Below are 16,085 nucleotides of genomic sequence, written 5' to 3'. Positions count from 1 at the left end.
AAATACGATAAAAAACGACCGCAATGCATTAATATCGCTGAAAACTCAGCGATATTCATGCATTACCGAGCTAATGCTCTTAGCCATGTTATCCACCTCCCATTGGATAACATGGCTAAGAACTGCTCAGGGCAGGTGCTAGCTTTTGGAGATATTCGCGCTTATCTCGAATATTTCCAAAAGTTGATAATAGGAGATAGCGATGTTAGCGACTGTTTCCAGTCGCTAACATCTTGGCATGCCCACTTTGCATGTCATTAGTGATAAATATCACTCACATGCAAAGTGGGGCCCAAGATGGTCGCTATCTCCTACTAGCCGTCGCTAACTGGTGTTAGCAACAGCTAGGTAATACAGATATAATTTTATCTCCGCGAAGCGGAGCGCTGTTACAGATATATATCTTGTTTTTGAACGTTAATTTCTCAAAATGCACTGAAGCACATATATTGAGACCTAGCAAAGGCACATCGGGCTACCAGTCCCTAATATTTTACCAAGTTTCGTGCAAATCCATTCAGCCGTTCGATTATTATTATTATTTTTTTTTTTGCCCCGCGGGGCCCTTTTAAAACCTCCACATCAAACCTAGGGGGTCAGCGAGGATCTACTATGCCCCCTTATGGTCATTTGCCCCTTCGCTTTGGCCTCCTCTTGTCTCTCGATCCTACCGAGAGACAAGATGGCGGCCGCTACGGACTGTTTGGAATGTTTACAAACACCGGAGAGCCAATCAGCTTCGCTTCGCAAAGCTCCGTAACGCGAAAAGTACGCGAAGCGGTGCGCTGTTACAGATATATATCTTTTTTTGAACGTTAATTTCTCAAAATCCACTGGAGCACATATATTGAGATCTAGCAAAGGCACATCGGGCTACCAGTCCCTACAATTTTGCCAAGTTTCGTGCAAATCCATTCAGCTGTTCGATTATTATTATTATTATTTTTTTTTGCCCCGCGGGGCCCTTTTAAAACCTCCACATCAAACCTAAACGGTCAGGGAGGATCTACTATGCCCCCTTATGGTCATTTGCCCCTTCGGTTTGGCCTCCGCTTGTCTCTCGATCCTACCGAGAGACAAGATGGCGGCCGCTACGGACTGTTTGGAATGTTTACAGACGCCGGAGAACCAATCAGCTTCGCTTCACAAAGCTCCGTTGCGCGAAAAGTACGCGTACTGGAGCGCTGCCCGGTCCGCTGTTACAGATATATATCTTTTTTTAAACGTTAATTTCTCAAAATCCACTGGAGCACATATATTGAGACCTACAAAAGGCACATCGGGCTACCAGTCCCTACAATTTTGCCAAGTTTCGTGCAAATCCATTCAGCCGTTCGGGCTAAAAGTGAGGCCAACCGCCCTATGGAAAACTCAATGTTAAAAACACGTTTTGGGACCCCCCTTTTTTCTCGGCCCCCCCTTGACGAACCCCCCCCAAATTTTCAAGGGCTGCTCAGAAACAAAATGTGCCATTTTCCTGAAAATTTCAGCCAATTCCGTCCACAAACGCCAAAGTTATTAGACATAGAATTTTCAAAAATCCCATAGAGAAAAAATCCTAACTATATATACCTACTGGCGACCGCCAGTAGGTAATATATATATATATATATATACATCGGTTTTCTACAAGGCTTTTACCCCTGCGGCCATTCCAAAGCCTGTGCCCGTAGTAAACTGGTTAAGGAATATTGGGACCCTAGTACAATAATGTTATGTTATGTTATGTTATGTTAATCTTATGCTTCTATAGCGCACGGCCACTCCGCGGAGCATCCCGGCGCTTTAACGAAGGTACCCACCAAAAAGGGAGCAACATAACAACTGAAGGGACACATAAAAACAAGAAAACAACACCAGTTTAAGGGAAGAGCCATGTTTTAAGGGCCTTTCGGAAAGAAAGAAGGCTAGAAGCCTGTCTTAGAGAAATCGGGAGGTCATTCCAAGCACGGGGAGCTAAATAACGAAAGGACCGGCCACCTGCTCTGGCGCGCTTGATAATGGGAACATTCATTTTAGATAGAGACGAAGATCTAAGGGATCTAGAGGGCTGGTACCAAGACAGTCGTTTAGCAATATATTCAGGGCCTATGCCATGTAAGGCCTTAAAAGTCGTGGTCAGGGTTTTAAAAAGGATCCTTTTGGCAATGGGTAGCCAATGTAAGGTAGAAAGAAGATCCGTGGCTCCGGCTCTTCTTGGAAGACCGAAAATGGCTCGGGCCGCTGAATTCTGGACGATTTGTAAACGTCTAACCGAATATTTGGGAAGTCCCAGAAACAAAACATTCGCATAATCCAGCCTAGAACCAACCAGTGCCTGGACAATGATTTTCCTGTGCTGGATGGACACTAAAGGGAGAAATTTACGAAGCATCCGAAGGATGCCAAAGCATTTCCCGGTAAGAGAGGAAATATGCGGTCCGAAAGATAGGTCACTGTCAATAATAACTCCCAAATTTTTGGCCTTCAAGGACACACTGTCAGGAGGGAACATGTCCTGCGGCCACCAGGGTTTCCAATCAGGCTCGGAAGTGCAACCAAAGAACAGCAACTCCGACTTGTCGGAGTTGCACTTCAGTCCATGACAACCAAACCACTCGAAAACCGCACTCAGACAACCCCTAACCTGAGCGTCATCAAACATACCACCCCTGTCGCTTGCAAACAGGAGTTGGGTGTCGTCAGCGTAGGAGACAATCCGGGCGCCAAAAGACTCCGCCACCACCGCCAGAGGAGCCATAAAGATGTTAAAAAGGAGGGGGCTCAAGATGGAACCTTGGGGAACCCCCACTTCTAGCGGTGACATCTCGGCGGTGTAGGGAGGCGCCCAGATTGTCTGTCAGCGGTCGGCTAGGAAGGATTTAAGCCAACTCCACACCGTTCCCCGTAGACCAAAATCCCAGAGTCTAGAAAGGAGAAGCGCGTGGGGAACGGTGTCGAATGCCGCCGACAGGTCAAGCATAACGAACACAGCTTTTCTTCCCGCGTCTAACTCCTCCCTGATGGCGTCCGTGACTTCAAGGAGGGCAGTCTCCGTGCTAAAATTCGCACGGAAACCAGATTGAGTACTGTGCAACAGACCATTTTCCTCGATGAAATTAGAAATTGATCTGTGGACAAACCTCTCGGTCACTTTCGCCAGAGCAGGGAGTAGGGAGATGGGTCTGTAGTTGGCATGGACCAGAGGGTCGAGTGCTGTTTTTTTCAGGAGTGGCAGGATCATGGCGCTTTTCCAAGCCAGAGGAACAACCCCGGATGAGAGCGACAGATTCAAAATGGGATTATTCAGGTCATTTAGAACTGGTGCCATATTTGCTAAACACTTGGCAGGACAGGGATCCAATGGAGATCCAGATTTAAGATTTGCCAAGATGTCTAGTGAACTCTCACAATCAAGTGGAGGAAAGTCACACAGGAGAGGACCATGGTCTGGAAAGGGGCACCCCATACTCACAGTATGCTGCTGAAAAGTAGATAGGAGAGAGTCTTGTATGGTGGTGATTTTATGTACGAAATAAACAGCCAGTTCCCTCAACCAGGATTCAGAATGGGCATGGATAGGGGTACAGGCAGATGGAGAGGTAAAATCTTTCACCACCCTAAAAATTTCTTTGCAAGAATGCTCCGCCTCATTTATTCTAAGTTCCAAATAAGATTTTTTACCTGCCCAGATTGATTTATGATAAGCTCGGGTCAGTGCCTTAAAATTCTGCCTCTCAGAAAGATCATAAGTTCGCCTCCATGCTCTCTCAGCTTTCTTAAGGTCTTGGCGTGATTTTTTAACTGAGGCGTAAACCATGGGGCTGATGTCCTTCTATCGGCTGAATTTTGTTTCTTGACCGGAACCAGGCTCTCCAGACGATCTGTGAGCCATTTGTGAAAAAGGGCAATATAATCCTCTAAGTTGTCGGAGATAGGACAGGGAAGGTTAGTCAAGGCGTTCGATAGCATATCTCTAGTAAGAAGATGGAAAGATTTAGAATAAGATGAAGCGCATCAATCAATTCCTCACTTGTACAAGTATGTTTGGAGTATATGTGTTAGTCTGTCCATGCGATCTCAAATATGTGGGAAGTACCACCCATATGGCGAAAAAACGAATTCTGGAACATACCAAAGCGATTAGCAAGCTAGACAAACAATATCCAATAGCTCGCCACTTTGAAGCTTTCCACTTTTCTGTTTCCACCAAACTGTCCTTCTACATCATAGAACAGATTAATCTCGACCATAGGGGTGGCAATCATATTTTGAAATTGGGGAAAAAGGATCCAGGTATATTATCAGCTTGTGCACACGTTACCCGAAAGGGCATAACATGGACGAAGAACTGAGTGTACATTTACAAGAAGAATAAGCGTATTTTCACTGTATTTGTTCTGGTATAATCATAGGCATATTAATGAGAAATGACACCAGATGTGAAACTATAAATTCTTCTAATCCTACGTGTTGATTTTCTTCTTTTCTATTCCTTCCCACAGGATGAAAGGGAGGGACATTGTCTCAGGCTTGTGTCACCTGTACCCTAATCCTTTCTCCTGGGTTCATCTTCTATCTATTCTCCATGATGTAACGTATTTTATATATTGTATATAGATATGCACAATTTGAGAGCTTTTTAGACTGTAGGAGATTTAGGTTAATTCTCATTCACTACATTATTATTGCACTAGTTACTTTGCGATATATTATGCAAGTCAGCTTTTCGCTTATTTGGCAGTATTAACCCACTAACCAGGGTATATACACAGTTGTCATTTCATTAGACACATGGCAGACACAATAGACATCTGTGCAGAAGCCTCCAGCGCATTTCCTTGTTACAACAGTACTGATTAGGTACGATGTTCTACTATGACACATGGTGATGCCAGGATCCAGTTCCCCATTGTATATAGTATTTACACTTTAACTATCAATGCGATAACACCTAGGTATATACTTTGATGCTGTCAGCAACGATGTACGGCTGTGATATGAATCTTTACTCTTATCGTACATGTGTCACATTCCATTCTTGATGCGTTTATCTACCTGCATCGAGGCTGGCTAGGAATTATGCATGTATCTTCTGCACTACATTACCCAGAACACCTAGCGAGGCACATCTTGCACAGTGCCTTACGTGCACGAGTTTGTTTGAAGTTTTGTAATTATGTGAAAGTCTAGCACATTTTGTTTTACATTTTCAACATTGAGTAAAATGTATTTTGATGCTCTACTTAATTTCACCTTGCCATAATGGCGCCAGTTGTTATTGGTTTGTATTTGCTGCCAGTGTCCTCTGTCTATGCCTATGAAACTTTGCGAGAGTGACTTTAAATATGGCAAACTTTATCAAATCCATTGTGTGAACAAGCGCTTCTTGAAGCGTGAAGCGTGTCACAAAGGGTTTATGGAGGAATAAACCTTTGACTTGAATACCCAGCGGCTGCCCTGTTTTGTTTCCGCCTGAGTGCACGTTTGGAACGCCGTTTAGTTTGGATATATATATATATATATACACACATATATATATATATTTTCTCAAATAAATATAATATAACATAACTATAACGAGTATTTATAAAGTGCACATCCACCTGTGGGCATCATGGCGTTGAATAACAGATGTTTATTGTTACGCAACTCAATGATAATTGATGCTAATTTTATCAACCTCAGAATGATGAAAACCTGAGTGGACCAGCTGAGAATTGAACCTGTGACAACGAGGTCAAACACAGGCCCCTACAATGGACGCAATAGTCCACTGAGGCACATATACATATATAAATATATAATTTTTGAAAATTTTAGTTTCCATTTTTGAATGTGTGTATCAAAGGTTATATTAGAGTGAGAGAGGTCTGCCACTTTTTCACAAGGATGATGTCATCAGTGATGTCATCAGTGATGTCATTTGAGATGTCATCAGTGATGTCATGAGTGATGTCACTGACCATGTCATGAGTGATGTAATATGTGACATCATCAGCAGTGCATTGCGGACAAGCGAGTTATAGTTAGCTGAACTAACTATAACGGGGGAATTTCAATGGTTTTGTATGAGTTAAATGTCCAGCTAACTATAACATGTGTGAAACCTATGGTTTTTTCAGTGAATTTTTACGTTTTTTTAAATGCTAATTCCTAACTATAACGTGTGTGAAAGCTATGTTTTTTTCAGTGAATTTCTAAGGTTTCTTAAACGCTAATTCCTAAGTATAACGTGCCTAAAACCTATGGTGTTTTCAGTGAATTTCAAAGGTTTTGTAAATTATCATTTTTAAATGCATTAATTATTATATTTCTTTATTTTTATACTAATTTCCTACAATTTAAAAAAAAAAAAATCGTTCTTTTATTTTTTAAGTTACATTATATATTTTTAGTGTAAAATAATTAAAAAAATAAAATAAAAATTTAAATTGTTATTACTTTTATTTTTTTTCAATATATTAAAACTAAATTCTATATATTTTCTTTTTCCAAATTTTTTGGGGGAGAATCGTACGGTACGCGTACGATGATCGCACCATCCTTTGTACGGTTAATCGTACTCTGTGCGTACACGTCGCGTCGGGGCATCCGCGTGACGTCATGTACGTTTGTGCGGCGCCCCGTACGTGTACTCCCGAAAAGTCTCTAATTGTTTAAATAGATATATTTATGTATTTAATGTAAATATTAAGGGAAGACATTATCTGGGAGAATCATGAAAATAGGTTTAATAAGCGTATATTACTTTTGAAAGCAAATACGCAAATCGCTGCAGTACGTCGTCCGTTCGCGCACCGTAAGCGCACCCTATGCGTACGCAAAGCCATGTGACTTTAAAAGAACAGATTTGATTGGTTCATAATACTTCCTATTCCAACTGTTGAAAGACCCCACCCATTTTAATCATTCTTCTTTGACTTTCTCAGGAGAACCATCTCTTCTGGGAGCTCCAGTCATTTTAGAAACCTACTTCAACATGGCTCAACTTGTGGAATCCTCTATGGAGCACTCATCAGAGGAGGAATTTGTTGCAGAGCAGCCTCAGGAAAAGAGGAAAGAGGCTGTCATTTGGAAATGTTTCACCTTTCCTGAAGGACAAAAAAAGATGAATGCCCCCGAAGTTGCATATAAAATCTGTGACACTACGCTGTCCAGAGGCGATGCCAGCAAAAAGTATTCGTTTGGAACAGCAAGCACGGTCCGCCGTGTAAAAAATCTGCATCCTCGCAATTATGCAGGCTGCGGGACAACCCTCCACCTGCTGTTCCCAGCATTTCTACTCCACCACCACCAGAAGCAAGCAGTCCACACCCGGACATCAGACCAGATTTTGCAGATTTAGTTATACATTGCAAATTTTGCAATGAGATTCTGTGTTATGGGGAGCAGTCGATTGACTTGATTATCCGAAGGAAACGTCGTTAATTTGTTTTTGTTGATTTGTTCCAGTTGGACACTTTTTTAGTCGAAGTTTCTTTTTTTTCGTTTAAAAAAAAAAAATGTTAAAAAAATCACAAAAAAATACAAAACCAAAAAGACAAAAAAAACAGTTCTTTTCAGAACTACCTTCACTGGTCAAAAAAGAGCTATATTTCTATCATAGTGTGTAAAACTTTGTCTGAATGAATGTGTAGTGCATAAATAAATTAATGAATACATTAGTAGTGTATGGTGAAAGTGAACGTGCAGAACTATAAGGAAGTGCTACAGCATAAGTCTATAAGGTGTTTATTTATAGTATACTGTAGTACTTCCAAAGCACTTGAATGTAACATATGTGCATAAATATGTTACAAGTCTATGCTTCCTTTTGCACTGCTGGTGAAACTGCCTGGGTGAATTTGTAAGTGTTAGGGGCAGATTTACAACCCCTTGTGCCTCGTTTACACTGCTGTTGCATCACTTTTGTGATGCAGCTCTGGTGCAAAAGATGCGCCATGGTGTGTGGTATTTACAATGTGACGCATCTGAGAGGTGCATCACATTCTAACTTCCTGTACCAGAAGTAGACATTCCTTCGCAGGGAGGAGGGGGTGTTACAGTGCAGAAACACCTCCAAAAAGTGGCTGAGTGAAATCTACAATATTTCACTTAGTCACTTTTGGGCCCATGCTGCGTCATAACCCTGCACCTGCTTGAAGCAGGCGTAAGGATTGACACAGCATTGTGAGCATAGGTCTCCCAGAGCATTGTTGGAGCTGCGTTGCGTTTCTGAATGGCTTAATTCAATACTGAAACAGCAGTGGCAGAATGTTTGGAGGAAGTGTAAGGATACAGACTGGGCAATTGAAGGTTTTAAAGACAAAGTTGCAGGTGCATAGAACAGTGCATGCATAGTCTATAGGGGTTTGAAGTAGTCCATGCCCTAAGGTCTACTTTACTGCATGAGTACTTGGGTACTGACTGAATAATTACACTTCTGCAAGGAGAGTGTCTGGCTGAATGTATAACTGCTTCACTTTTAGCACAGTGCATAGAGAAGCACATACTGCTGAATGCCTCACTACAATACTGAAACAGCAGTATCAGAGTGTTTAGTGGAACTGTAAGGATACAGACTGGGCAATTGAAGGTTTAAAAGACAAGTTTGCAGGTGCATAGAAGAGTGCATGCATAGTCTATAGGGTTTGAAGCAGTCCATGCCCTAACGCCTACTTTGCTGCATGAGATACTTAGGTACTGACTGAATGATTACAGTTCTGCAAGGAGAATGTCGAGCTGAATGTATAACTTCTTCACTTTTAGCACAGTGTATAGATAAGCACATACTGCTGTATGGCCCACTACAATAGTGAAACAGCAGTGGCAGAGTGTTTGAAGGGAGGGTAAGGATACAGACTGGGTAATTAAAGGTTTAAAAGACACGTTTTTAGATGCATAGAAGAGTACATGCATAGTCTATAGGGGTTTGAAGGAGTCCATGCCCCAAGGCCTACTTTGTTGCATGACTACTTGGGTACTGGCTGAATGATTACAGATTGCAAGGAGAGTGTCGAGCTGAATGTATAACTGCTTCACTTTTAGCACAGTGTGTAGATAAGCACATACTGCTGTATGGCTCACTACAATACTGAAACAGCAGTGGCAGAGTATTTTTGATGGGAGTTTAAGGATACAGATTGGGTTTTAAAGGTTTAAAAGACAAGTTTGCATGAGCATAGAAGAGTGCATGCATAGTCTATAGGGGTTTGAAGCAGTCCATACCCTAAGGTCTACTTTGCTGCATGAGTACTTAGGTACTGACTGAATGATTACAGTTTTGCAAGGTGAGTGTCAAGCTGAATGTATAAGTGCTTCACTTTAAGAACAGTGTATATATAAGCATATACTGCTGTATGGCTCACTACAATACTGAAACAGCAGTTTCTAGGAAGTGTAAGGCTATAACTGGGAAATTAAAGGTTTAAAAGACAAGTTTTCAGGTGCATAGAAGAGTACATGCATAGTGTATAGGTGTTTGAAGCAGTCCATGCCCTGAGACCTACTTTGCATACTTTGAATCAATAGAATAATGTAAAGAATGTATAAGTGAATCTATAGGTGCTTCACTTTTAGTACAGTGAATGCATTAGTAGATAGTACTCAAACCATTATTATTATAAAACAATACATTTATTCTTCTAACATCTCATAATTTAACAGAGCTTCTAAAAGAATTTCATAAGGTATTTCAGTGACATCAATTTTCTGGTTAGCAGTTTCGGAATTTATGTGTTCAAAAAATTCAATATCATCTAATGCTTCTACAAAATCAGCATCAAAGCTTTTGTCTTGAAAATCACAGCTCATATCTGCAGCACTAATTTCTTGTTCTTCACTTTCGCTGCCTGTGAGAGGTACATTTGCAGGCAAATGCATTATCGTACAAAATTGCGATTCCTTATTTACGATTTTTAAGGAATTGCAAATGAGGAATCGCAAAACGCAATGTAACATACAAATAGCGATAAAATAAGGAATCGCTAAAAATCGCAGAAAAAATAGCGATTCCGGCTTTTGCGATTTCGCAATTAGCGATTTCGCAATTAGCGAAATCGCAATTTCCAGAGTCGCACATTGATGCATCTTGATGACATCAGAACCAGGAAGTGAGCACTCCAAGCCTCATTTTCAGTGCAGAGGCTCAGGGAGAGGAGTGAGCTGGCTCTGGGAGCAGAACAGGAGTGGGACAGAGAGAGATTGCAAACACCTGGCAACCAACTGAAAATAGAAGGTGCACAAACAGCAGAGGACAGCCAAACAGGAAGGAAAAGAATATTGAAATTTTCAGAGAAAGAAATTGAAACACTCATTGAGGGAGTAGTCCACAGCCATGAGAAGCTGTTTGGCAAAGCTTCATTAAACGTATCAGAGCAGGAGAAACGTAAAATATAGATCCAGATCCAGAGCAGAGTAAATGCCATTGGGGTGACATACCGCACCACTGAAGAGCTGAAAAAGCGATGGTACGATCTGCGCAGTCCGGCTAAGGTGCGCATTGCAGACCGGCTGAAGGAGTCAATGAAGACAGGAGGGGCAACACCAACAGACACTGGGAACACTCCCATGGAGGACTTGGGGGAATCCACAATCCAGCCTGAAGCTGTTGTTGGTGTGACACAGCTAGACACCTCAGAAACTGCACACACATCTGAAGGTAAGATGAATGAATGTTGACATTGTCCCAATGACTAAAGTCACAACAGGGGCTCAGCACAGCATAAGTGCACACTGTAAAGCATCTACTACACAATGTTTTCATAAAGGGAAGTGCATTATGGGAGATGTAGGCAGGTCAAGCAGTTACAAAGACAAACACTCACATATGCAAAATAACGACTACAAATAGTGTAGCAGATGTTCAACTTATTGGCACATTTAATACATTGATAACTGTGACATGACCTCACAGGTATAAATTAATGCTGTTTTGCACTGTTTAACCTCACAGATGCAGAACTTGTAGAGGCGGGGGATAGTGAGGTTCTGGAAGTGCAGCACTCAAGCGCATCTGAACATGAGGACACACCAGCTCTGCCAAATAAACAGTCACGTGCACCAAATTCACGCAGGGCACCTTTCCCAACACTGGTTCCCATGGCATCAGATGACGAGGGCAATGCAACACCTGAGGTCAGCCATCGCCAAAGTACTACCATCACAACTCCACCAGCACAGGTCAGCAGAGGCAATCTCAGAGTCCGGCGTAGAAGACTTAGAGCACGCAGAACACACCAGGCGGAGCAGACAAATGAGGTCTGGGGTGGCATGGAGGGACAGATGCTTCGTACACATCGCCTGCAGAGCAAGAACACACGATTATTGAAGATGGAGATTGCAAAGATGGCATACAACATAGCAGTACTGTCCAGTAGTGTGCAGCAACTGACCAGGGTCAGGCAGGAGGGACATGCATCTCATAATAAACAACATCGGCAAATTATGCAGCACCTCAAAATGTATGTTAAATCGAACAATAGGCTGGCCACTACAAATGATCTGCTGGCACGTAGGTCTGTGAACATGCAAACTCAAATGTGCCATTTGAGCGGAGATGTAGCCAAAGCACTGGACCAGGTGACCAATGCTGTGGAGATGATGAATGCATCCACTAGTGCGGGCAACATGTCTGCGCAGGAAAAGGGTAGTGAATGTGCCTCTAGCATGGGCAGTACAATAATGCCAGTTGCCACTGCAGTGAGATGCACCACACGCAGCAGTACCCCCTCCACTCCCAACGTGAGGGATGAAGATGCTGGCCCTGACAGGCGTCTGGGTGTTTGTGGGAGAAAGCACTAGGCTCCCATGTACAATGATTTACAAAGATGGTGACATAACACTTGTTGCAATGTGACCTTATGACTGACTTTCAAGTATTCGTTACTTTTCATCCATACATGTTTATTACCAAGACTCAAGTGCCACTGGTCACATTGAAAGTGTGCTTCAACACCCTGGTCATTATTTCCTTACGTAAAGCTTATTTTGCTTGCAAAATACTGTTTTTGTGTCATCATTACTCACCTTAGAAGTAATTTTGTGTGATCTCCAATCTTCTCCTGCGCCCTTCTGCTGCGCCTGATCCTTGTAGAGCAAGGTGGTGTTGCACTTGCTGGTTACCATCCTCAGAGTCGCTGTCAGACAGCTCCACTTCCATTCCTCCCTTTGTCGCAATGTTGTGCAGCATGGCACATGCGGCAACTATCTTGCAGCATTGTTCAGGGTTGTATTTCGGTGCTCCACCGGTCTTATGGAGGCATCTGAATCGGCTCTTCAGCAGCCCAAATGTGCGCTCTACAACGTTCCTGGTTGATATATATGCTGCGTTGTACCTCTGTTGGTTGGCAGTTGTAGGATTGAGGTAAGGTATCATGAGGTAATTCCGCAAGGCATATGCGCTGTCACCTACATGTGAGGAAGCAAAGGGAGTCAGTGGTTGTTGCACATTGACATACGTACAATGAATGTGACAATGTATTGCACATATTTACCTAGCAGATTTCCCTCCCCAAATTCTCCCCTTGCAAGACGGGTATGAATGCCACTTTGCCTGAATATATAGGAATCATGTGCACTGCCGGGAAATTGCGCCACAATGTCAGTTTGTCAGTTATCATGTTTTTGGCATTACTGACAACCTGAATATTGAGGGAATGATAACATTTCCTATTCCTATAGAAATATTCCCGTGCTGCAGGGGGACATATTTCCAAGTGTGTGCAATCAATACAACCCAAAACATGTGGGAAACCTGCAATCTGGTAAAACTCCTGCTTAGTCTTGGCCATGTCATGGGCTGTGGTAGGGAAATTGATATGTGAGCCTATCCGGACCATCATGGTATCGAGGAATGCTTTGAATGTTCTTGAAATTGTGCACACCTCCAGCTACTGCGATTACTCCCTGAAAACTGCCTGACGCCAGTAGATGTAGGCAACATAAGACCTGTACATGCATTGGGATGGTATTGGTCCTACGTGTCTGTCGTTGCAGGATGGGGTCCAATTCATTGATGAGATCATGGATCATTGCTGCATTCAGCCTATACTTATCGTATATCTCGTCCTCATGCTGTCCTAGCAAAGTTATGCGGACTCTGAAGATGCTCTCATTGATTCGCCTCCGTCTCTGTCCAGCAGCCTGCAGCCTCATCCTCCTCGCCATCAGGTACAGCCTGCCATTGTGACTTGTGGTAGCTCATTCTGGGTGTGTTTAAATCAGTTTGAGTTGATTTGTAGCGTAATGAAATTTGCACTCATGATTACCACCTGTTTGTGCTCCTTCTTATTTTGCGATTGCAATTTTGCGATTTTCAAGGAAATCGCTATTTACGATTTTTTTATGCATTTCATTTGCGATTCTTTATTTGCGATTCGCTATTTCGGAGGCGCAAATAAAGAATAGAAAATGTTTTCTCAGAATTATTTTGCGATTCTTTATTTTTGCGAAAAATTATGATTTTTTCCAAAAACAACGTTGATGCATTGCTACACTGCATTTAGCGTTCGCAAATGCCATTTTTTTGCGATTCGCAAATTTTGCGAGTTAAATGCTTGATGCATGTGCCTGTTAGTTCTTCTATGAGACTGTTGCTAATTTCCAAACTGTCTTCGGTATTGTTCTGTTCTCTTTTCATAATTATTTCTTACGTTGTAGGTCCTTGTACAAAAACATAAACACTTCATTTTATCAGTTTTCGTAATACATAACACAAAACCAGCTTTATCAACTATTTCGGCCTTAAAAAAATTATATAAATACATTCCAGCATTAAATTTCTAGTACTTTATTAGGTTATATTAATATAATTACTTATAATGATATCCTGTTCCTAAGTTGTCTTACATTTTGAAAGCAGTCACTCCTTATGACTATAAGAAAAGACTTAGGCTGTTATAGTAAAATTCGATACTAAAAAATGTAGAATATGTCTATTCACCTTACCCATTCCAAACTAATAAATGTGTTTTAGTAAAATGCAAGGAATACTGTTGGTGGTCCAGAATAACACTGTGTATCTGTGTATATTTAGGTACCATTATCACACTTGTTTTCGAATACTTCATGTGTTTTCACACACATCAATTCTTAAAGACCTCTCCAGTACTCACCTTTTAACATATTAAGAAAGTAGTGATTCCTTATATAAGTTGAAAATACTCACAGCAACAGGTATAGAACAACACTTCAACACAAAGTATTGCGTATGACGAGGAAATATTTACATAGAGAAGAAAAACTACACACAGTAACTTATCCTGTCCTTCTAAACATAAAATAGTATTTGAAAACACTCTCTGTGACATATTTTATGGAGAATAAATGATCTCATTTAATCCTAAAACTCTCTGGTCTCTACTAGTCAAGCATGTCTTTCTATTCAATACCATACTGGTACGTTGCAGAAAGCTGTTCTGAAGCCATGTTTCATATTACAAATCTCTATAATAAAAGTCTCTGGCATTTTCTAAATATATGTTCAAGATAGTAGATCCTCAGGTACACTCAGTATATATGTTAACTTTCTCAAATGTCTTTAGAAGATACAAACCAACTTTGCACAGATATGTACTGCATCCATATCGTGTTCCTTCAGCTCTGTAGAAACACATCCCATTGACCATTTGTAATAGTTACTTATACTTACCTTAAACATAATAAATAATAAAAAAGTATGTATTATAAAATTAGCATCTGTGGAAGACAAGAAAAAATACAGTCACAATATATATTTTACAACAAAAAATAATTTGTAAAGCATTTCATTTGCCTTTTTTTCTGTTCTCAGAATATATTGAATTTCACTAGAAACAGTGAGTTAAATAGTACTCATCACATAACAGCGGGCAAAAAAAAAAATCAATAAGATTATCTTAAAAAAAAACATTCAACATTCTCAATAACAATCTAAAAAATAGAAATAAAACATATGTTAAATGTTTTTTTCTAAGAGCAATTTCTTACGTAAATATGAGACATCTCAAACAATCTTAAAATAACAAAACATTATCATTAATTTTCATACACTTTAAATAATAATATTTCTTACAAATATATGCTAACAATATATACAACAAAAAGTCCTTAATGGTTTTACATACTTTTCCTCATGGCCAAATAGTATATGTCAAATCCTTAGTTTGGAAGTTGTTCAATAGTAATCCTCAGCATCCGCCTCCCGGCCTTCTGATCCAAAACCACCGACATCATTTGCGGCGTCCCCCAGGGCTCATCCCTCAACCCGACACTATTCAACATCTACATGGCCACCCTCACACAAGTGGCCCTCCATCACACAACCTCAACATTATCTCCTAAGCCGCGAAACCCAGCTCATACTCTCCCTCACCAAGGAGCCACATACCACCAAAAGAAACCTCCATGAGGGAATGAAAGCCGTTGCCAACTGCATAAGGATCAGCTCTCTAAACCTCAACTCGGACAAGACGGAAATACTCATTCTCTGACCCACCCCCTCAGCCTGGGATGACTCCTGGTGGCCGACTACACTGTGAACAGTACGAACACCTACCGACCATGTACACAACCTAGGATTCATCCTCAAATCCTCCCTCTCCATGTGTAAGCAAGTCTACACCGTCTCCTCATACTGCTACAACACCCTATGCATGCTCCGCAACATTTACAAGTGGATCCTAACTGAAAGAAGAAGAACAATGACACAGGAACTCATCAACAGCAGACTACACTATGGCTACACAGGAATTCCAGCCAAACACCTACAACGACTACAACAAATACAAAACACCTCTGCCCGACTGATCATCAATGTCCCCTGCTGCAGCCACATCACCCACCACCTGATACACCTACACTGCCTCAACATCAACAATAGGATCATCTTCAAGCTCCTCACCCTCACTCACAAAGTACTCTACAACACCAGACCAGCCTCACTTAACAGTAGTAATCCTGAAAGGCCTAATTTTGTTCCTAAAATTTTGGCTTTAAAAATATTAGGTAAGAATTTGTTAACTCTTTAGGCAAACGTTGTTTAAAAAACAATTGACTATCATTACAATGTATCCATCCTTTCGGACATTTTAAATAAACAGTATAATGTCCAGATGTTGTAGAAGGACCATCATGAAAAAGAATTG

Source organism: Lissotriton helveticus, chromosome 1_1, assembly GCF_964261635.1.
Source record: "Lissotriton helveticus chromosome 1_1, aLisHel1.1, whole genome shotgun sequence".
NCBI classification, from domain to species: Eukaryota; Metazoa; Chordata; class Amphibia; order Caudata; family Salamandridae; genus Lissotriton; species Lissotriton helveticus.
The sequence above is the reverse complement of the archived record's forward strand: the minus strand, read 5'-3'. Positions refer to the sequence as shown.